Source organism: Dasypus novemcinctus, chromosome 7 (genome assembly GCF_030445035.2).
Source record: "Dasypus novemcinctus isolate mDasNov1 chromosome 7, mDasNov1.1.hap2, whole genome shotgun sequence".
Classification (NCBI taxonomy): Eukaryota; Metazoa; Chordata; class Mammalia; order Cingulata; family Dasypodidae; genus Dasypus; species Dasypus novemcinctus.
In genome coordinates this window covers 139,068,599-139,093,567 of record NC_080679.1, presented here as the reverse complement: position 1 = coordinate 139,093,567, position 24,969 = coordinate 139,068,599, and the positions used below count along the sequence as shown (strand labels likewise).

General features: G+C 42.9%; 1 pseudogene; it reads left to right on the top strand.

Moving 5' to 3' along the window:
- The first annotated feature begins 262 nt into the window (after positions 1-262).
- Positions 263-1,133, top strand: LOC131279317 (zinc finger CCHC-type and RNA-binding motif-containing protein 1 pseudogene; annotated as a pseudogene).
- Positions 1,134-24,969: the final 23,836 nt, after the last annotated feature.

The following is a 24,969-nucleotide window of genomic DNA, read 5'->3' as shown; positions in this document are numbered from 1 at the left end:
AGATGGAAACTACTGACAAACTTCTAACCATGATGCAACATCCCTGAGTAACTTAACTTGGTTCAGAAGGAAAATCTCTGGAGGTGAATGTCTTTCAGGATACCTGTTTCATTCATGAAGAACTGTTACGCCCGCTCCTGGGCCCGCCTCCGGGTCGGGGCTCTGACCGCATCCGAGGCGCGTCCCGACTGCAGCAAGGGAGAGACGGAGGCGCTGTCATCTTCTTGACCTGGGCGCCTGCACTCTCCCGGGACTCGGGATGCCAGAGCTGCCGCGTGGGGCGAGAAATAGTCGGGGTTGAGCCCCAGCTGGGCCGAGGGCTCACACTCTTCTGGTCTCTCGGACAAGACTCACCTGAAGGAATGTGTGGTGGATTGGCTCCAAGTAAAAGTACAGTGTATGTATCCAACTTGCCCTTTTCCCCAACAAACAATGACTTATATCGGATATTTTCCAAGTTTGGCAAAGTTGTAAAGGTTACTATAATGAAAGATAAAGATACCAGGAAGAGTAAAGGGGTTGCATTTATTTTATTTTTGGATAAAGAATCTGCTCAAAACTGTACAAGAGCAATAAACAACAAACAGTTATTTGGTAGAGTGATAAAAGCAAGCATTGCTACTGACAATGGAAGAGCAGCCGAGTTCATCCGAAGGCGAAACTACTTTGATAAATCTAAGTGTTATGAATGTGGAGAAAGTGGGCACTTAAGTTATGCCTGTCCTAAAAATATGCTGGGAGGACGTGAACCTCCAAAGAAGAAAGAGAAAAAGGAAAAAAAGAAAATTCCTGAACCAGAAGAAGAAATTGAGGAAGTAGAAGAAAGTGAAGATGAAGGGGAAGATCCTGCTCTTGACAGTCTCGGTCAGGCCATAGCTTTCCAGCAAGCCAAAACTGAAGAACACAAAAGATGGAAACCCAGTTCAGGGGACCCCTCAACCTCAGATGATTCAAGACGCCCAAGGATAAAGAAAAGCACATATTTCAGTGACGAAGAAGAACTTAGTGATTAAGATTAATATTTATTATGTAAATATCATAAAAATAAAAAACTTTATAGTACAAAGTTCAGCTGGAGACTGAAGATTACTTTTTTTTTAGGAGGTTCTGGGGATCGAGCCTGGGACCTCGTACTTGGGAAGCAGGCACTCAACCACTGAGCTACACCCATTCCCCTCAAACAGTTCTTTATTTTACCATAAAATAGTTCACAAGCATCTGAAAAATAACTTTAAATATCATGTCTCTCTCTATCTTAGCAGATAATAAAAATCAGGATTTGCTAATAACCATTAATCCTGAAAACAACTAATTTTAATAAGAATAAGAACATGTAATGTTATCATAGTAATACTACTGTTCAACCCAAGAAAGAAGGTAGATATTAAAAAGATTTGAGAAGCTCTTTGTAAAAGCTTTATTAGTATCTGATTGGTTTACATGAATATTTTTGAAATTAGTTTAATATTTACCACAAAAACTTCATAAAAACTGAAAAAAGAGTTGAGTTATTGTTATTAAATGTTAATAAAATTTTCAGTATTATTTTGTGCTAAAAAAATAACTTAATTTTGGCAGGACACAATATTGAGTCAGAAGACAACAATCTTTTGAAAAAAATAAAAGACAAAGACAATATTTGACTTTTATTTTTAGCATGAATTAAGTGAAGGGAAAATGTGAGACTGGAGGATAAGCATGAAGTGTGTGTGTTTGCACATGTTTTTGAATGTTCTGATTAGAGGTGATAACTGACACCCTTATGTAAATGAGTTTGGCAGGAAGGAGCTTGTAGAGAAAGGAAAGCAGAGAGATGGAAAAATACCTGCTTTCTACCTAAATCTTGGCTATAGGCCTTTAAAACATTTTTTATTGCTCTTTCCTGCAAGATTCTTATACTATGCATGGTAAGGCTAACTGTAATATAGGAAAACAGTAGATATAAAAGTCAGTGTGTCATAAATACAGAATGACTGCTAAACACAAAAAACCTCAGAAGCTCACAGAGGAATACATACATTAAAACAGTAATGATTTAAATATTTCATAAACTGGGAAGCTGCTGCATGTTTTTATCTTGGAAGAAATATGATAGAGTCATATTTCTGTGAATTTTTAGGATCTGATATAAAGTGATGGCAGTAGGATGGGATTATTGGAGATACAGGAGGTAGAAGTTGGGGTCAAATATGAAGCTACATTTTCAGTTCAGCAGCCTGGAGAATGTTATACACTATTTTCAAGGAAGTCATCAAAAAACTTTGGTGGTGGGAACTTGGACTGATGGCTAGATATGTTTAGTGAAAGGTGATATTAGAATATGTATACATAAAAACAGACATACTAGTAGTATAATTCATAATAAAATTTCATAATAAAAACTGCTGAAAAGAAGGGAAGATAAACTCATGATCGGGAGCAATGAATTGAAGTCATGTGATTGAGTAAAAATGTTGATAAGAATTGACATAAAAGAGAAGAAAGCAGGTTTTTTTATTTTTGAAGAAGCTTTAGATTACATAAATGTTAATAGAAAATATAGGGGATTCACATATATCCCACCCCCTCCCACTCCCACACTTTCCCCCATTAACAACATCTTTCATTGGTGTGGTACATGCATTACAATTGAAGAACACATATTGAAGCATTGTTACTAACTGTGGACTACTGTTTACATTGGAGTTTACACTCTGCCATGCACAATTTTATAGGTTATGAAAAAATGTATAATGGCCTGTAATTTTCATTTTAATGTCATACAGGACAATTATAATATCTCAAAACTGAACCATGAAAGCAGATATTGTAATCTGTGAAATGACAATAATAAGAAGGAGAAGAAAGAATAAAATTCAATATAGAAAAGAGAAATCTGTCTTAATGGAGGAAGAATTAAAACTGGTAAGAATTCCATTATGGTCAGAATTTAAAGAATAGAAGCACAGTGATTAATATATTTCATTATTAATAACAATGAGGCAGAATAGAAATGAGGCAAACCCATTGGATTTCCTGTTACAAGATGATTGCAAACTTTGTGAATTCTGTTTCAGTAAACCCAAAGGACAGAAAACATATATAGGAGAATGAAATGTAGAAATGTGGTAAGAAGGGCAGCTTTAGCTGCTATCTTGTGCAAATATGAAATCAGAAAATTGACCATTTTGATTACATGTAGATATGGAAATCATATAAATTTGCATCCTCATTGAAAAGAGGATAGAAGGTGAAAAGAACTGAAAGGACAAAATGAAGTCTAAAAGCACTGTTATGTTCTAAAATTGAGGGGATACAAGCATGGTAAGAGGTAGAACTAAAGAAATAGAAAAGTAAATGCTCAGGGAGGGAGCCTGGCTTGATGCCTTGATCTGGACAGAGCTGCCATCACGCACTGCCATGTGCCTGACCACCCACAGCTGGAGCTGGTGTGAGACAGCCTCTATGATGATGCCTTGATTTGGAAACTTTCATGACCTCAGAACTGTAAACTTTTAACCTAATAAATTCACACTATAAACACCAAACATGCTTGGTATAATGTTCCCAGCCATTTTTAGCAAACTAAAATAAATATAAAACCTGAAGAATGAAGGAATGAAATTTGGGGTAGGTATGAGGAACTCTGGCCAACAGAAATGAGTTGTACTTCTAAGGCACCAAGGAGACTGGAGGGCTGCTGAAGTGCGGGCGTGCTGGCTCAGTGGCACCGCTAGTATCATTTAAGCAGCAGGTAGGATTCTGGCAGGTAAGAAAGGTCATCCCTGGTGTTAGGGTAAAGGCTACTCTAGAGATGTGACAATAAAGAAGGGATGGCAAGGTACAGAGAGTGTAAACAAAGAGAACAGCTTGTGACCACCCCTTGGCTTGGAAGGACAAGGGAAGGAAATGTGTTTAGAAGTCAAAAGAGATTGGGAACTGTGGGGAGTGTTGCCTGGCACATCTTGAAGCGATGCAGCTACTCTCAGGAATGTGATATGTTTAAGCAAAGAGAAAGTGGGGGAAAATACTCTTCTCTTCCTCTCAAGTTTTCTCACCATTCCGATCTTCTGGTGATTTCAAACATGAATACTAACTACAATTCAGCAAGCAACCAAATTGAATAAGGGAGACACAGTCCATAGGGATCAGCTTCCCCTGCACAGACCAGAACAAGGAAGAGTAAAAAATGGTTTGGAACTCAATGAATAAAATAGGCCCCAGTCTTTTCTCTTCTCCCATGACATCTTGAGCATAAGTCTTCATTCACATACATTTGCCCTAAGATTACCTAATGACATTTTTACTACCAGGCATCATGTTTTTGTTCCAGGCAAGAAGAAGCAGTCAACTACAGGGAGAAATATATATTCTCTCCATTTTTAAGAATTTTAACGATAAAGGTTAAATCCCACAGATTTCCTATACTTTTTTTGTTGAAAACTGGGCTACCTCTAGCTCCAAGTTAGATAGATAATTGAGCATTTAAGTCTGGTCACTTTACTTTCTCAAACAAATTGGGTTTCAATAAGTTAAGGAGTAAAGCTGTGATGGATTTTGTGTAGAAATCATCAGGATCAGCAAACGATGAGTGGGATGAGCTTGGTAGAGAGTGGGGGAAGGGAGTGTCAGACAGAAAGAAACTGTGATCAAGGACTGGATATTTAGAAAGAGCTTTTTGGGGGTGTGGGAGTAGCTCAGTGGTTGATTGCCTGCTTTGCATGTGTGAAGTACCAGGTTCGATGCCCTTATCTCCTAAAAAAAAAGATATGTCATAAATTGGAATCAATTCAGTATTTTCAGATAGTAAAGTGAGCCTCAGGAATTTTCAGCAAGGAGAGGCTGTAAAGGAATGAGGGAGTCAAACATTCAGTGCTGTTCAAGTCATTTTAAAGAATGTAGGTAGAAAAAAATTGGGATAGTGAACATGAAAACCACACAAGAAAGGATTTTCAGTGAAAGAAAAAAGTGAGATAGTGAACATAAAAACCAAACAAAAAAGAATTTTTGGTTACAACCCAAATGTAAAATTATTGCATAAATATAAAACACAGTTAAGAGCCTAAAAACAAAACATAAAGAAAATATTTACTACAGACATGCTATTTAAATTTTTATATTATCAATTCAGAAAGCTAACATACAAACCACGGAGAAGAGCTGAACAACCCAGCAGGAAAAAGTGTTCAAGTTAAGAAAAGGAACTGTCTGAGATATTTAGATACCACTATGCATAGAAAATATATTAAAACTGGTGAACAATCAAGCATGTTAAATAATAATTGAATATCTTTGTCATCTGAAATATATACAAAAATGAAATTTAATTCTTCTGTTGCCAATGGTGTGGTAGAATAAACTCTTTTTACACTGTCTCTTGGTACATTCCTGAAGAAAACAGTAGAGATATTTTTGAAAAGTATCATGCCATCATGCAACATTGTTCATATGAAAGTTTGTTGAAGTGCTATATGTAATTGTAAAAAAAGAAAAATTGTCATGTCCTACATTATAATATTTGTTTGACAAATCATTATATAGCATATTTTATAATAGAATACTTTCCAAGTATTAATAATACACATACATAAACATAGATGGATAGTTAGATAGTTGCAGATAGATGATAGGTGGTAGGTAGATACATTTTGCAATGGGCAAAGGTACACAGTATATTGTTTAATGGAGAAAATAGATTATAAAATAGTATGCATAGTTAGATACTATTTATTTATTTTTAAAGACTTATTTATTTTTATTTATTTATTTCCCCTCCCCCCCCCCCAGTTGTCTTCTCTCTGTGTCCATTCACTGTGTGCTCTTCTGTGACCACTTCTATCCTTATCAGCGGCACTGGGGATCTGTGTTTCTTTTTGTTGTGTCATCTTGCTGTGTCAGCTCTCTGTGTGTGGTGCCACTCTTGGGCAGGCTGCACTTTCTTTAGCGCTGGGCAGCTCTCCTTACCAGGTGCACTCCATGCGCGTGGGCTCCCCTATGCCAGGGACACCCCTGTGTGACAGGGCACTCCTTGCGCGCATCAGCACTGCGCATGGGCCAGCTCCACGCGGGTCAAGGAGGCCTGGGGTTTGAACCATGCACCTCCCATGTGGTAGGCGGTTGCCCTATCCATTGGGCCAAGTCTGCTTCCTGTTAGATACTATTTATACACTATTTTATACATGTACGTGTAATTACATTTAATGATGTCATCCCAAGGAACCTGACATTTTATTGCAAAAGTTTTAAAATATTTTTTAATGTAAAATGTGTTCTTGGGCAAGCACATACGTGCAAGTTTAGTGACAATATTGATAATTTAGATTTTTAAAAATTGCTTACCTGCCTCTCCCTAAAATAAACATCAAATTAAAAAAATAAATTTTAAACCAGAGAAAAAAATTTTTTAAAAATAAGCAGAAACGCTTTTTTCTTAAGTCCTGTAAGGCCCATGACAATCATAGTTCATGTCTGTAATTCACAATCTTACTTTTCTTTTTTTTCCTTCAGCTCCCACAATTTCCATTTTATCCTGATCTCTAAGTGAGGAGTACTTAAAAGTTCCACCCAAGCAATACATCCATAGGCTCTCATTTCTGTAGTTTAGGACTTTGATTTTATCCTATTTAAAATATCCTAAGACCTCAAACCAAGAACTTAACTTAAAAAGTGAATCTGAGCGGCTTCACGAGTGTCCCCCGCGCCTCTGCGCCCGCGGGGCTGCCGTCTGGCCGCGCGCCGCTCCCGCCGCCGAGCCGCGGGGTGGGGGGACGAGGAGCTCCAGCAGCCCCCGCTGCCCCGGCCAGGGGCGGCGCCTCCGCCTGCGGCCTCGGGAGGGCGGCGGCAGGGCCGGGGCGGGCGGCGGGAAGAGGGCCTCCGCGGGGCCTGTGCGCCTGCCCGCCTCTGGGCGTGTCTGTCCCCGTGTGTATCTGTGACGTCGGTGTGCGTCCTTCCCAGTCCCCCTCTGTGTCTGCCTCTGGGTTTGTGTCCGTCTGTGTTGATGTCCCTTGAGCCTGTGTCCCCTCTCGCCGCACCCCCGGCACCGAGCGCCCGCCTCTAGGTCTTTTCTGTGCCCCTGAGTCGCTGTCTCTGGTTTTGGCCCCTGGAGCTGCGCCACACGCTTGCGTCCTGGCGGCGTTCCGTGTCTCCCTCCCTCTGTCTGGCTGTCTGTATTCTGTCCGGTCTTTCTTTCTTCTCCATGGCCTTCCTCTCCGTGGCCCGTTAGTCCCCGTCTTTCCCCTGGAAGCCGGCCCCAGGGCCTCAGGCCATCGCAGGGAGCGTGGGCGCGGGGTGTGGGGAGACCCGGGCCGTCACTGCAGGCCCAGCCTTCGGGCTAGGGGGACCTTCCTGCCTGGGTCTTCCTGCACCTCCCCGCTCCACCCCAAGTCCTTCCACACCCGCGGGGAACCCGTTCGGTGGAGGCCCCTGAGTCCACCCGCAGGGAAGAGGGAGGCGGGCCACTGCCTCTCCCGGGGCACCCCAGTTGGAGCGCTTTGGGCCGGGCGGGGTGGGGTGCCTGGAATTGTCTGAAGGGGCATGGCTGAAGGTGTGGGTGGGGCCTCCCACCGCTGGGCGTGAGGTACTCCCTCACTTATGGGTCTTCCCAGATGGCAGCAGGCAAGAGCCCCCTCCTCTGCGGTCTCAGGTTGTCATTTTCTCCTGCAAAGACTCCTCCCTTCTCCATGCGGTAATGACTTCAGCATTCTCAGCAGTCAGCCCCTCCAGTAAGAGCTGGGGATTTAGGAGGGGAGCAACTGCCTTGCTGAGTGCAGAATGCCACCCTTCGCGATTCCACCAGTACCCCTTCATATTTGGGGAAACTGAGTCCCAAAAAGTCAATGCACACAGCTCCCTCCCCAGGTCACAGGGCAGCCAGGGATTGGCAGCCCCAGGATTTCCAGGCCCTTGAACGGGGCGTTCCCTGGAGGCCTGAGTGAGGGGAGGAAATAAATTTGAATTCTTTTTGTAGGAGGCAGGATTAGCATAGGGCACTTCTGAGTGAGCAGCTCCCCGCCCCGCCTTCCCTGGAATGGAGCTTTCCTGAAGGGTGGGGATGGGCAGGCTTTCCACGTGTGGAGGGAAGAGGGCATTCTTCGGCTTCTTTTCTGAAAAGGTGTCAGGACACTTTGGGCAGCAATTGGAGGCTCCTCAGTAACACATTCAGCACACATTCATGGCAAATGCCAGCCCGGCATGCCTACCTGGCACCTGGCTCCCAATGTCTGGAATGGGAGGGTCAGCATCTCCAGGCAGCCACCCCCTCTCCTCTGTCCCTCCTCCTGCCCTCTGACAGACCCTGCCCCCATGGCCAGAAGGCCTTCCCAGAAGAACAATGCTGATGGTGTAGGTGTTTACTGAGCAGTTACTATGTGCCGGGTACCTCAGTGTGCTGCTTCAGCTTAATCCTAGTAAGACCTTGCGAGGTGGGAAAATTATTTCCATTTCACTGAACAGGAAGGAGCCTGAGGTTCAGAGAAATAAGTGATTTACCCAGGGACAGCCAGTGGGGAAGTGGCAGAATAGGGATTGACCTCCACTTGCTCTGACCCAGAGCTTGCCCCTGAGTGTCCCAGCAAGGCCTGGCTGCTTCCAGGGAGGAGAGCCATCCACAGGAGGCTGAGATCAGAACTCCATGACCACACTCTTCCTCATTGTCTCCTCCCCTGGCCTCCAGCCCTCCCCTGGCAAACAAGACACCTCCACCCTACCCTGTACCTGCAAAGCCATCCCCTACTCACTTGTCCCCCAACACCCACAAGTCCTCCTTCAGGTCCCAGCTCAAGTGCTGCCTCCCTGGGCAGCTTCCTCTGACTCCTCCAGGCAGACTTCCCTACTCCGTGGCCTGTGCTCCTTGCTCCCCTTGTGCTCTCTCTGTTCTTATGGCGATTGTGGTGTCATCACTGTCAGTGAGGCTGTCTCCATCTCCCCATGAGGGACTGTGCAAGCTGAGTCCTCTCACTGTCTCACCTGAGAAGGTACACATCAGGTGCCCAGTCAGCATTGGATAAAAACATGAACTTATGGCTCTGAAAGGCCTTGGAGGCCAAGGATATTGGAATCCTAAATTCTCAGAAGGACTTGAAATTTGATGTTCAGAGAGGGCCCAGCTTAGAGCCTGAGTAGATTAGAGCCAGAAGTGTGGCAGAGCAGCCAGGACAGGCCACCAGCCCTGGGTACTTGTACCTCCAGGAGTGTTTTGTGGCAGCTGTGACCCCTGAGGCTTGAACACCTGTGGGTTAATGAGGTAATTTAACTCTCTCAGATGGTTGGTGGTGCCCTGTAGTTAAGCTTAGGTGTTCAGAACCGTGCCCTCTCCTCGCAGGCAGTTCTAGAACTGTGGAGGGAGCCTCTGGTAGAGGAGCTTGGCTTTGGGCAGGCTCTTGTCACCTAAGTCAGCATCTGTCAGTGGGATGGGACAGATGCTGGACTCTCCGGATGAGGGAAGAAAGGGACCTCGCAGGCCCTCTGAGTAGCATCTGCTGCAGCCTCTGCTGTGGACGCCTGTTATGAGTGCTTGCTGTGTGCCAGGTGTAGGCTCATCACCTGTCTTGTTAGGGGGTGAGCAGTGGGCACAGTTGAGCCTTGGACTGCTGGGGCTGTGGGACTGTGCCCACCCCAGGTGGGATTTGGGTGTTTTGCCCACAGGAAATGACTGGGATTCCAGGTGACCTATGAACCAAACCAAGCTTCTGTGGGTTCCAGAGTCCAGTGCCCAGCTGCTCTGGGGTGGAGACCTCTGGGGCAAAGGTGGACTGAGCTGTCTTGTGGGCCCTGGGCATTTGTCCAAGTGTGTGTGTGTGTGTGGGGCTGGCCCCCTTCACAGAGACAGCACACATCTGGCAATGGGTCTGGCTGTTTGGCCGTGACCTGGCCCAGGACCAGGTGTGCTTGTCCTCTGGGCCTGCCTCCATGCATGTTGTCAAGAGCCACCCAGGCCTGGCTCCCTGACTGTTAGGAGGCCCGGAGAAGTTCCATCCTGTGGGGAAAAAGGAGTGTTTAAATCCCCTTGTTCCTTTTGTCCTTGAAATAAGCCCTGTGGTAGGTGTTGTTCTGCTCTTCTTTTGGGCCTCAATGAACCAAGAGAACCGGAGGTTCCAGGTAACTTGCCCCGGTTGCACACCTGGTAAGCAGCAGATGTTTTAGAACAAGCCTCACCTGCTTCCACAGCCTGCATTGCAGGTCACACACACACAATTACAAGACAGGGGGCCTGGTGGAATTGTGAGTGCTTGGGAGGGTGGGTGCTGAGAAGGACGCCACTGGAGCTGGGGGGGTGTGCTATGGGGGCGTGAACTCTGAGCAGGGCCCTGAGGCTGGGCAGGATTGGCTGGAGGTGGAGGAGAGTTGAGGCTGGAGAGGAGGCAGAGCTGTGGCCCCTAGACCCCTGTGCTTCCCTGGCCAGGCACCGGCAGCTTGGCAGGACTTGGGGCTGTTGAGGGGCCTGCCTTGGAGAGGGATTGACTGGCAGCCCCTGTACACACAACAGATCACCTAATTCCACCTTCCTGGAGGTAGGTTCTGTTGCTGCCCCATTTCACAGGGGAGGAAACGGAGCTTCAGAGAGGAGGGTGACTTGGCCAGAGACACAACCAGGAGGTGGCAGAGCTGGGATTCCAGCTGAGGGCAGTCAGATGCAAATAGCCATCCCAGAGGACATCCTGGAATGGGTCAGAAGGAATGGAGGGGAACTGTCCTCCTGTGAGCCTGTCCTCTCTCTGAACAGTGGTGCCTGTGGCCCAGCCCTTCACTGTTGGCCCAGTGCAGCTGGAGAAGAAGCAAGGTGAGCTAGAGGTGGTCATGGGGGGCTGTGCTGGCTGCTAGAAAGAGAAAGAGGGCCCTGGCTGAGCACTGCACCCTTCAGTGCCTCTGTGTCCTCATCTGTGAAATGGAGACAAAAGGCTTCGTGGGGTCATGGGAAGTGGTAGGAGGAGACAGTGGACAGCTGCATAGGGCTGCTGCAGGGCCTGAGTGGGCATTGGGGGCTCAGCCCAGATTCCAGTCTGGGTGGGCTCTGCCCCCACAGTGCCACTGTTGGTCTTATTGTCACAAAGGGCTGGAAGAGCCTGGATCAGTGCCCAGCAGGTAGAATTATGGTTATATCCCTGTTAGGACATTGAGACTGCTATGCCATCTGGGGGATGGTTTCCCAGGGCTCCCTGGGGCTTCCTGGGGCCTTGCACACCAACCCCCTCTCAGGCATCAGTGCTGGTCCTGCCTAGTGCTGTGGGGAGGAAGTATGACCCTTTGAGCAGTGCAGTGGCTCTTTTGGTTCCTAGCCCTGTGTTTATGACCTGTGAGCTCTGGCCTCCTTCTGTTTGGGGTGCCTGGACCAGGTGAGCCCATTTGGGCTGTGGGTGTGGCTCTCTCCTTTCACAGGAACCTGAGGAATCTGGGTTTCTGACTTTGAGACCAAGGGTCATCAGTTCATTTGCACCTCCCCCTGCTCCTTGACCCTCAGGCTGCAGCAGAGGGGGTGGCAGACACTTGCCCTCCTTGTTTTTATTTGCCCTCTTCCCTGAGCTGGGTAGGGCTTGTGAATCTGAGCCAAGCAACGAGGCTGCTGAAGAGAAAAAAGAGCCACAAAATGGCCAAACATTTTTTTCAATTAAAAATTGTTGCATGCAGATTAGAGAAAACTAGAAAATAAAAGAAGGAAGTGGATGTGAGTTAAGCAGTTCAGCACTTGCCTACCAGATGGGAGGCCTGGGGTTTCATTCTGGGTGCCTCCTGTAAAAAAAAACAGACACAGAGAGTGGACAGTGAAGACAGTGAGTGCAAACAACAAGGGAGGGGAGAAATAGGTAAATAAAAATAAATCTTAAATAAAAGAAAATACAAGGGATAGGAAGAAAATTTTTTTAAAAAGTGAATCTGAACTGGTGGTGTTCTTAGAGAAAATGGTATTGCAGTTATATTTTTAAATAATTCCTATAGATCAAGCTATGACTAAATTGAGCTCACAATATGAAATTAAGAAATGAATGGTCAAATAACTCTAGTAAGAATTAGGAGAAAAAACAAATAACAGGCTTAGATCCCTAAGAACCTCTCAGAATACAGCTAGCCAAGAGAGGCCATGAAAAAAAAAACCCCACATTCTTTAAGGTGATTAGATGTATAAAATAAGGAATGGAAAATGTGAGGAAATATATGGTAATATCAAATTAGTCCAAATCAAAATCTAATGGAAATAGTCATAGAAGTTAAAAACTTTATGGATTAAATAGTAGACACCACTGAAGAGAGAATTCATGAAATGGAAGTAGATCTGAATGCAGCACAAAGAGGTAAAAGGAGAGAAAAAACGAAGGAGAGTTTGAGAGAGGAGGAGAAGAAAATGATCATGACTGATCCTAATGCATAGATTTTAACTAAAATGTATGAATAAATAGCTTTTTTCCATTGATGTGAGTGTGACATTTTGGAGCTGTTTCTGGATCTCAAAAAGGATCATTTTCTTGGAGCTCATCCATTACTGTGGGTTTGGGGCACTGTGGTCAGATTGCTCCAATGAGGTGTGTCCCAGGGTGGGTCCTGACCCTCTAACTGGAGTCCTTTATAAATGAGGGACTGACAGAGGAGACATGCAGGGAAAAGCAGCAGAAACAGAGAGACCCCAAGAGGCTGGAATCAGTGGAGCTTAGAGGCATGGAAAGAGACCCCTGAGAGGTTGAGAGAGATGAGGCCCAGAGGAGAGGGGAGAGACAAACCACATGCCTGAGCACCCACAGTGGAGCTCAGGGAAAAGTGAACTTGGAGGGAAAGGCAGATACCTCAGCAGAGACTGGCCATCATTGTGCCATGTCACATGGCAGGAGTCCAGGATCACCAGCAGCCAACCCTGAGTAAGATAGCATCTCTGAAGATGCCTTGATTGGGACATTTTCAAAGCCTTGGAACTGTAAGCTTTTAACCTAATACATTCCCATTATATAAGCCTACATTTTTCTGGTATTTTGTTCCTAGCAGCTTTTAGAAAATTAAAACAAGGTGGTTTCAAATGTTTTCTTATTTCCAACAATGCTGTGGTGATTAATGATGCATATTTCCTTGTACATATCTCTACATATTCCAACAAGGAGTGGGATTACTGAGTTGTGGGAAATGTGTTTGTCCAACTTATTTGCTATAGCCAAATGATTTTCAAATAAGATCAATTTATACTCCCATCAGCAGTGGCAGATAATTCCCATTCCTCCCCTTTTAAATTATCACCAATCAGATGTTTGTGAAAAAGCATCTCATTATTGCTTTAATTTGCATTTCACTAATTAGGTTATGTTGAGCACCTTTTCAAACAGCTAAAAGAAGTTCAGTTTTCCTGTTCTATGAATTGCTATTGCATATATTTCTATTGGTTGTTTTCATTTTCTTACTGATTTGAGTGTGATCTTCATATATTCTGCATACAAATGAGTATTAAATGTTTCAATGAGAATATAAATCACAGGACCATAGTTTGCCTTTTAATTTTGGTGTCTTTTGGGGACAAGTTTTACTTTAGTAAACTTTCTACTGTCATTATGATTTGCTCTTTTTGTTTTTTTTGTCTGAGATTTATTTCTCTACTCTGATGTTATAAAGGTAGTATTGGGGTTCTCTAGAAAAAGAGAACCAATATGATATGTATGCATATATAAATATTAAAGGAACTGTCTCACGTGATCAGGGATTAACACGTCCAAATTCCATAGGACAGGCCACAAGCTCGAAATTCCAGTGAAGTTGAAATTGTATTCTGAAGGAGAAATAGGCTGACTGATGCAGACATAGACAAACTTTTGACTGCTGAAATCCTAAGTTCTGCCTTACTAATCAGAAAACTGATTAGATGAGGAAAACTCTATCATTTCTATGGGCAATCTTTTTTGTTGTTTGTAGATGCAAACACCCATATGTGCAATCAAATGATATAGATACTAACCCATCTATGAGATACCGTCACAGTAACAATCAGATCAGTGCTTCCTTGACCAAAAAACTGTACACCATAAACTAGCCAAGGTGACACATGCAATTAGCCATCAGAAAAAGGTCTTATCCAAATTCACTGTTCTATTTGGAGTAGTACTCAAGAATAGAGAGGGGGCAGAAGTAGGGAGAGAGAGAAAAAAAAGATATAGAGATACAGAAATACATATAAAGCTATCTTCAAATTCAAAATATATAAATTTACATGTAAATATACAAATTTAAAATACTCATTTACATATATACTTTTTTACTAGAGAAGTTGTAGGTTTACAGAAAACTCGTGTATAAAATACAGTGTTTCCATATACTACCCTATTATTAAAACCTTGTAGGGGAGGGGGCAAGATGGCGGCTGAGTGAACATCCCTGTTAGGGTCTTCTGCAGGGAATCGGCTGGGCGGCGTTGGAGACTCTTTGGGACCAGATTGTTTCAGGATTTTTGCTGGTCCGGAGGTGTCTGGACATCGATTTGGAGGGAAGGTAACAGAGAGGATTCGTCTGTGAAATATACACGGAGATCCCAGCTACCTGTAGAGGATTCCCTCCTTGGGTAGGCGGAGACGAGGCATCTAGCCCCGCTCGGTGGGGCTGAGCCAGGCCGGGCCGCAGCGGCGGACGCCGGAGCCGGGCCGGGCTGCGCCGGCGGCGAGCGGGGCCGGGCGGGGCCGAGCCAGGCCGAGCCGGGCCGCGGTAGCGTTTGGAGCCGGGCGGGGCCGGTTCAGGCCCCGGCTGCGGGCCGCGGTAGCGTTTGGAGCCGGGCGGGGCCGGTTCAGGCCGCGGCTGCAGGCCGCGGTAGCGTTTGGAGCCGGGCGGGGCCGGGTCAGGCCGCGGCGGGTACGGAGCCGGGCAGGGCCGGTCCAGGCCGCGGTGGCGGGAGGTGGACGCCGGAGCCAGCTGGGCCGCTGTAGCGAGCGGAGCTGGGCGGAGCCAGGCCAGGCCAAGGCGGCGTGAGGAGCCGGGCAGAGCCGGTCCAAGCCTCCGCGGCGGGCGGAGCCAGGCCTGCGGAGGGGTTTCTGTTTTTTTTTTTTGTTTGTTTGTTTTTGTTTTTTGGTTTTTTTTTTTTTATTTATTTTACTTAATTTTTTTTTTTTTTTTTTTTGAGCATCTGCAGTACTGGGGAGTTCGTGGGCCCTGGGCGGCCTATTGGGGGTTTGTGGGAAGGGAGGTGCTCGCAGACCCATTTGGGCAGACAGACGGGGTTTTTAGGGCAAAGCGGGGGGAAGTTGTTGTTTTAGATAGTGTTGCAATTGTGACACGTGTGTACCTGTATCTCTCTTCTCCCTATCCGTTACCCACCGTTTGCCCATCCTCTTTTTCTTTCTTCCTTTCTTCTTGCCTTTCTTTTTTCTTTATTATAATTAGTTTTTTTTTGTTTTTTTTTTTTCGGTTTTCTCTTTCCCTCTTGTCCCTCATCTTCCACTTATTTTTACTTTAATTCAAGTATACAATAGGTGCTACAGGGAACACCTCACATTTGCTGGGTTTTCCCATCCTCCACTGCCTCATTTCTGTGTGAACTGATTTAGGCTACCTTCACTATCCCCCTTCCCCTGCATCTTGATATCCACTATCATCTACTGTCTCTCCTATATTCCACCCCCCACCTCCCGTTCTTTGATCCACAAAGTGTCTAACTCTTAATTTCTAATACCTTTGTTCTGTTTTCTGTCTATTATCCACTCTTGAAACTATTACCTTTCTTTTCTTTTTCCCTCTCTCATGAAAACAATAGCTGTGTAGTTCATACCATATTCCTCCCAAATTCAGTCATCTACTTCATAAAAGGTACTCTACCTACAGCTATAACTCTATACAATCTACATGAATCTAACCTCCATCCTTCCAGATCTCATATTCTTGCTTTATTAACATACATCACCAATACAACTTTACACTTTTCCCTTGCTTACACAATTGCCTTTCCCCAACACTAATACTTTCCTCTAAAGTGAACTTAACCAACAACAAGTAACTAGAATAAGAAGAAAAAAGTGACAAAGAGAAGATATAACACCTGTGCAAAAATAACAACTAATTAACCTCCAAGAGCAGACAAAGAAGCTAAGGAACTGATTAAATTCGTCAAAATAAAGAGATGACCAGAAAGCAACAAAAATCTACGAACCAAACCAATAATCAGGAAAACATGGCTGAATCCAATCAACAAACCAATAATCACGAAGGGGAGCAAAACTTGGCACAAGCAATGAAAGATCTCAGAACATTTATCACCGACAAATTTGATGCAGTAATGAAAGAGGTTAACAACATGAAGACATCACTTGGAGGGGAAATTGCAGACATACGCAAAAACATAACAGATATGATGGGAATGAACACCACAGTTCAAGAAATCAAAAATACACTTGCAGCAAATATCAGCAGACTAGAAGAGACAGAGCAGAGAATTAGTGATGTGGAAGACAGTACATCAGAAATAAAACAGATAGTAGAAGGGGTCAATAAGAAGATAGAAAAAATCCAATTAGGATTTAGGGACCTGAATGACAATGCAAAACGTTCAAACATACGTATTATAGGCATTCCAGAAGGTGAAGAGAAGGGAAAGGGGTCAGAAAGAGTGTTGCAGGAAATAATGGCTGAAAACTTCCCAAATCTACTGAAAGAGACAGATGTACATATCCAAGAAGCACAGCGCACTCCACAAGTCATAAACCCCAACAGGCCCACCCCAAGACATATACTTGTCAAATTATCCAATGCTCAAGACAAAGAGAAAATCCTAAAAGCAGCAAGAGAAAAGAAAACCATTACATACAAGGGAAGCTCAATTAGATTAAGTGCTGATTTCTCTTCTGAAACCATGGAGGCAAGAAAACAGTGGTATGATATAGTCAAGGTACTAAGGGAAAGAAATTTCCAACCAAGAATACTTTATCCAGCTAAACTAGCATTCAAATATGATGGAGAATTCAAAATATTTGCAGACAAACAGAAACTGAAAGAGTATACCAACAAGAAACCTCCCCTTCAAGAAATTCTAAAGGGAGTGCTGCAGGAAGAAAGGAAAACACAGGAAAGGCAAAGTTGGAGGAGAGTATAAGACCAACAACAACAACAAAAAAGACAAAAAAAAAATATACAAACAAAATATGACAAACACAAATCCAATCAAAGTATGGCTAACACAAATAATTCCTTGATAGTAATAACACTGAATGTCAATGGATTAAACTCACCTATCAAAAGATTCAGACTGGGACATTGGATAAGGAAATATGACCCATCCATATGCTGTCTACAAGAGACACATCTTAGACCCAGAGACGCATGGAGATTGAAAGTGAAAGGCTGGAAAACAATCATACAAGCTAACAATAACCAAAAAAAGGCAGGAGTAGCTATATTAATATCAGACAAAATAGACTTTAAATGTGAAACAATTGTGAGAGACAAAGAAGGATACTACATTTTAGTGAAAGGGAAAATCTGTCAAGAAGATCGAACAATCATAAATATCTATGCCCCTAACAAGGGTGCCTCTAAATACGTCAGGCAAACGGTGGAAAAACTAAGTGAAAGAATAGATACATCTACAATTATAGTGGGGGATTTTAATACACCACTATCAACTCTGGACAGAACATCTCAAAAGAGAATCACCAAAGAAACAAAACATCTGAATAGTATATTAGAGGAGCTCGATCTAATAGACATATATAGATCGCTACACCCAAACACAGCAGGATATACATTTTTCTCAAGCGCACATGGATCATTCTCCAAGATAGATCATATGCTAGGCCACAAAGAAAGGCTGAACGAATTCAGAAAGATTGAAATCATACAAAACATTATCTCTGACCACAGTGGAGTCAAGCTGGAGATTTGCAAGGGAAAGAAGCCCAGATTTCACACCACGATTTGGAAATTAAACAACACACTCTTAGAAAAACAGTGGGTCAAAGAGGAAATCTCAAAAGAAATCAATGACTACCTTGAAACAAATGATAATGATAACACAACATACCAAAATTTATGGGATGCAGCAAAAGCAGTACTGAGAGGGAAGTTTATAGCCATAAATTCATATATCAAAAAAGAAGAAAGAGCAAAAATTGAAGAACTAACTGCACATTTGAAGGAATTAGAAAAACAACAACAAAGTAACCCAACAGGAAGAAGAAGGAAGGAAATAACAAAGATAAGAGCAGAACTAAACGAAATAGAAAATAAGAAAGCACTTGAACAGATAAACAAGACCAAGAGCTGGTTTTTTGAGAAGATTAACAAAATTGACAAACCTTTAGCAACACTAACAAAGAAAAAAAGAGAGAAGATGCAAATACACAAAATAAGAAATGAGAAAGGCGATATCACCACTGACCCCACAGAAATAAAGACTATCATAAGAGGATATTTTGAAAAACTATATTCCAACAAAAATGACAATCTAGAGGAAATGGACAAATTCCTAGAAACACATAAACAGCCCATATTGACAAAAGAAGAAATTGATGATCTTAACAAACCAATCACAAGCAGAGAGATAGAATCAGTTATTAAAAATCTCCCAACTAAGAAGAGCCCAGGGCCAGATGGCTTCACAAGTGAATTCTACAAAACATTCCGGAAAGAACTGACACCAATCCTGCTGAAACTATTCCAAACCATCGAAACAGAAAGAACATTACCCAACTCCTTCTATGATGCCAACATTACCCTAGTACCAAAGCCAAACAAAGACATCACAAGAAAGGAAAATTACAGACCAATTTCTCTAATGAACCTAGACGCAAAAATACTTAACAAAATACTTGCTAATCGTATTCAACAACACATTAAACGAATTATACACCACGACCAAGTGGGATTCATCCCAGGTATGCAAGGATGGTTCAACATAAGAAAATCAATCAACGTAATACACCATATAAACAGATTGAAGGAAAAAAATCACATGATTATATCGATTGATGCAGAAAAAGCATTTGACAAAATACAGCACCCTTTCTTGATAAAAACACTCCAAATGATTGGAATACAAGGGAATTTTTTGAACATGATAAAGAGTATATATGAAAAACCTAAAGCCAATATTGTTTACAATGGAGAAATCCTAGACTCCTTCCCTCTAAACTCAGGAACAAGACAAGGATGCCCACTGTCGCCGCTCCTATTTAACATTGTCTTAGAAGTACTTGCTCGAGCACTGAGGCAAGAACCAGAAATAAAAGGCATTCAAATTGGAAAGGAAGAAGTCAAAATTTCATTATTTGCAGATGACATGATCCTATACATAGAAAACCCTGAGAGATCTACAACGAAGATTCTAGAACTCATAAATGAGTTTAGTAAAGTCGCAGGTTATAAGATCAATGCGCAAAAATCAGTAGCATTTCTGTACACCAATAATGAGCAAGATCAGGAGGAAATCAAGAAACAAATACCATTCACAATAGTAAATAAAAAAATCAAATACTTAGGAATAAATTTAACTAAAGAGGTAAAGAACTTATACACTGAGAACTATACAAGATTGTTCAAGGAAATCAAAGAAGACCTAAATAAATGGAAGACTATTCCTTGTTCATGGATAGGAAGACTGAACATTATTAAGATGTCTATCCTACCAAAATTGATCTACACATTCAATGCAATCCCAATAAAAATCAGTGCAGCCTTCTTTAAGGAACTAGAAAAACTAACTATGAAATTTATTTGGAAAGGAAAGAGACCCCGAATAGCCAAAGACATACTGAAAAAGAAAAACGAAATTGGAGGAATCACACTACCTGACTTCAAAACATACTATAAAGCTACGGTGGTGAAAACAGCATGGTATTGGCATAAGGAGAGACATATAGACCAATGGAATCGAATTGAAAGCTCTGATATAGAACCTCACATATACAACCACATAATATTTGATAAAGCCACCAAACCCTCTCAACTGGGAGAGAGTGGCCTATTCAACAAATGGTGTCTGGAGAACTGGATAGCCATATGTAGAAGAATGAAAGAGGATTACCATCTCACACCTTATACAAAGATCAACTCAAGATGGATCAAAGACCTAAATATAAGAGCCAAGACCATAAAAACCTTAGAAAGCAGTGTAGGGAAACATCTACAGGACCTTGTAATAGGTAATGGATTTATGAATATCTCACCAAAAGCACGAGCAGCAAAAGAACTAATAGATAAATGGGACTTCCTCAAAATTAAAGCCTTCTGCACCTCAAAGGAGTTTGTCAAGAAAGTAAAAAGGGAGCCCACACAGTGGGAGAAAATATTTGGCAATCATATAACTGATAAGAAACTTATAACTTGCATATATAAAGAACTCCTATATCTTGAAAATAAAAAGATAAACAACCCATTTAAAAAATGGGAAAAAGACTTAAACAGACACTTCTCCGAAGAAGAAATACAAATGGCAAGAAAGCACATGAAAAAATGTTCCAAATCTCTAGCTATCAGGGAAATGCAAATCAAAACCACAATGAGATACCATCTTACACCCATAAGATTGGCAGCTATGAAAAAAACAGAAGAATACAAGTGCTGGAGAAGATGTGAAGGAAGGGGAACACTCATCCACTGCTGGTGGGAATGCAGAAGGATCCAACCATTCTGGAGAACAGTATGGCGGTTTCTCAAAAAACTAGCCATAGATTTGCCATATGACTGCTGGGAATATACCCAGCAGAACTGAAAACAAGAACACAAACCAATATATGTACACCAATGTTCATAGCAGCATTGTTCACTATTGCCAAAAGTTGGAATCAACCCAAATGCCCATCAACAGACGAGTGGATCAATAAAATGTGGTATATACACACAATGGAATACTACTCGGCTGTAAGAACAAACACACTACAAACACATGTGATAACATGGATGAATCTTGAGAACCTTATGTTGAGTGAAGCAACCCAGACATTGAAGGACAAATACTACATGACCTCAATGATATGAAATAAACAAGCTGCCCTAGATAGCAAGAGACTGAACGATAGGCTTGCAGGAAATCGGAGGGTGGAGGAAGGATATGAGCCGATGTCTGCAGGGGTGGAATTTAAGACGAGATGGTGGTAAGTATGAACACAAAGAAGAGATAAAAGGGGGGCAAGGGGTTGCCTTTGCTTGGGGCTTTGCGGGTTTGAGGGTGGCTGGGGAGGGACGGATGGGTAACGTTGCCCAAAAGTGGGGGGAGGGAGGGGTAGCATACGAACCAGGAGAGGGTCAGGTGTTGGTGGAGAGTAAAATGCCGAGAAAATCATATCAAAATATAATAAAGAGGGTTACCTGTTTAGAATACTCGGAGGGGAGGGTCTGATGCAGGACGGGCTCCTGGGGAATGTCTAAATGCTCATTCTGCCAGAGTGGGTGACACCATGGGGTAGAAACCCAATTAGTGAGAGTGGGGGTGGACCCACATCCTGGGGAGGACTAATGCCATCCAATAGAGGGAACTGTATCCCTCGAGAGAAAGGGTGGCTCCCAGGGCATTGGGGCAGTTGAGCAAGTTAGGCCCTGAACACTATTCCATCTATCTCTGGAAGTGGCTCCTCAGGAAACGGAGGTTGGCTATCACTGAGGGCACCAAGGTGGAAGGGAAAATGGACGTTAAATGTGTGGAACCAAAGTAAATGGGGGGTAAGAGAGGAGTTTCTTGAGAGTACACAAAGATGGATATAAAACATGTAATATTACACCATAACATATAGGAGATGACAGACTGATAATGTAAACCATAATGTAAAACATAGGATAACTAAAAATGTAAAGAACTGTGTATCCTAAAGTATGCACCATAATGTAAGCACAGATGTCACCTTGTTAGAAAGCTAATGTCTCAGACTCTGTACATCACTTTAAGTAAATATGATATGAATATGGCGTAAGAGTATCACTGTGGAAGGGAAAAGGTTTTCTGGTGGATGTGTGGGAGTGCTGTATATTATATATATACATTGCTGTGGTCTAGGACTCCTGTGAAGAAAAGCTGAATAATTAGGGGGGGGGGAAAGAAAAAAACAGGATGTGGAATTTTTTCAAGTCAACATTCTTTATCTAAGTTCTTTATCTAACTTTATCCAAGTTCTTTTCTATCCTTTAAACTCATCGCTATATGCCATTCCCTAGTAAGGGACCATGACATTATATTGGGCTTCAAATTTCGGGGAGTTCTGGATCACAGAGTGTTTCAACAATGGCAATGGAGGGATACTGGTATGGGATACCAATGACAGGTGATATATGACTGACAGGGAGCTGTACAGAACATATGTCCAGGGTGCATGGTAATGTTTGGATATACTCATAGTGGCAACAATTAAAAACCACAGTAGGGGGGGTACTGGGTTCCTGGCCAGTGGTGCTCTGTCGTGGTCCCTAGGGGAGCAGCGACAGTCTCCCAGGTACAGTGGTGGGGACCGGGAGGGAGTGAGGGTTCAACAGTGAGCCCCAGCTGCTAATGACTATGCTTGTGAGCTGATAAACCCAAAATAAGAACAAGGCCTAGAGCAACTTTGTGCCTGGGAATTTCCTTCTGTTAGCCTTCATGTTACTCAAATGTGGCCAGTCTCGAAGCCAAACTCAGCATGTAAATGCAATGCCTTCCCCCCAGCGCGGGACATGACACCCGGGGATGAGCCTCCCTGGCAACGAGGGACCACTATCAACTACCAACTGATGATGCAACTGGAAAATGACCTTATACGGAAGGTTCAATGCGGATCAGCAGAATATCCATGTCTACATAAAATACCATGACTTTAAAATGCTGTTTGACCTAAAGTAAGGGGGAAATGGAAAGGAGAAATGAGTTTATATGGCTACGAGTTTCTAAAAAAGAGTCTGGAGGCTGGCAGAAGGTTTGCCCTCATGCACAACTGAGCAGAGTCAGAGAGACAGATAAAGCAGATACAACCCCCAGATATTGGTTCCTTTGAGGGCTAAAGAGACCCATGGGAGTTACGGTCATGGCCGATGGGGTTAACTACCAGGGCAGATGGCCCCTCTTTGGAAATGGTGTTTATGTGTGATGAATCTGGACTCAGATGGGATCTCCCTTCATAAGACTTTCATGCTAATGTGCTGGAGGTGCAGTTAATGTTGAGGTTTAAGATATATTTAGGGGATTTGAATCTCTGGACTGACAATGTGATAGCCAGATCCTGAGCCTCGACAGACTCCAGCACCTACAATCTGATTTATTGGACTTACCACACTCAGCTAAGATGGAGTTGAAGAAGGACAACCACCACACCATGGAGCCTAGAGTGATTACAACTGAAAATGGGAGGATTGCATCCAGCATCCAGGTGGAATCTGACCCTCCTCTTGACATAGAGGTGCAATGGACACAACCAATCCAATGTCCACATAGAAGAGGTGGCATTGGATTGGGAAAAGTGGACATAATGGACAAAGGGTATGGGGAAAGGCAGGAAGAGATGAGAGGTGGAGGCGTCTTCGGGACATGGAGCTGCCCTGGATGGTGCTTCAGAGGTAATCACCGGACATTGTAAATCCTCACAGGGCCCACTTGATAGAATAGAGGAGAGTATGGGCCATTATGTGAACCAATGTATATGAGGTGCAGAGGTGCCCAAAGATGTACTTACCAAATCCAATGGATGTGTCATGATGATGGGAATGAGTGTTGTTGGGGGGGGGGAGTGGGGGGTGGGGGGGTGGGGTTGAATGGGACCTCACATATATATTTTTAATGTAATATTATTACAAAGTCAATAAAAAATAAAAAAATTAAAAAAAAAAAAAAAACCTTGTACTGGCATTGTACATTTGTTTCAATTGATAAAATCATATTTTTATAACTGTACTATTAGCTATAGTCCATGGTTTACCTTATGGTTCACTGTTAATACATAAACTGTGACAAAACTTTGTTGTGACATAAAGTTAACTAATCTCTATACATTTATTTAAGTTTATTTATTTATTGGTTAACTGAGACTTTAAAAAATTTGTGTATTCTGTTTTCTGTGTATGGATTGCACTGGAGGCAAAAATGGAAATAGGTAGAATTGTTACCAGGCAATTGTTCCATTAAAAAATTACGGTAGTTTAAACTATGTTGATAATGATGGGATCGGGCAAATTGGCAGTTTGGGGATGTATTAAAGAACTTGAGCTAACAGAATTTATCAGATTCTCAAATTAGGGTTTTGCAAATAGAGACTGTGACACCTAAGTTCTTGGTTTTGCTTGCTCTTACTCCTTTTAGCATTTTGGTGATTTCCCCCAAGTGGGTCAGAATGGGTGAATTTAACATCATTATTTAGGGTGCTCTGGTAATGGCTATTGCAGAGAACATTGTGGAGTCTTCAACTTTCTCCCTACCACCAGGATCTATGAAGCTGAATTATTAATGAGACTGAGATGAGGAGATAGCAAAGCAAGAGCAAAGGCTTAGTAGGGTCTCCAAAGAATAAAATATGGCATGGAATAGAAATGTGCAAGCAACTGCAATAAAAATCAGTTTTCCTTTTTTCTGAATATATATTTCCCAGCCTTTTTCTCTCTCTCTCTTTTTTAATGTTACATTAAAAAAATATGAGGTCCCCATATACCCCTCACCCCCTCACCCTACTCCTCCCACATCAACTTCCTTCATCATTGTGGGACATTCATTGCTTTTGGTGAATACATTTTGGAGCACTGCTGCACCACATGGATAATGATTTACATTATAGTTTACACTCTCCCCCAGTCCACCCAGTGAGCCATGGCAAGGCATACAATGTCCAGCATCTGTCCCTGCAGTACCATCCAGGACAACTCCAAGTCCTGAGAATGCCCCCACATCATATCTCTTCTTCCCTCTCCCTCCCCTCAGCAGCTACCATGGCCACTTTCTCCACATCAGTGCTACATTTTCTTCCACTGCTAATCACAATAGTTCCATAGTAGAATATCAGTAAATGCACTCTAATCCATACTCTATTCCTCCATCCTGTGGATCCTGGGATGATTATGATAGTTAGGTCCATAATTAAGTGATAGTCAATTGAACATAAGTGG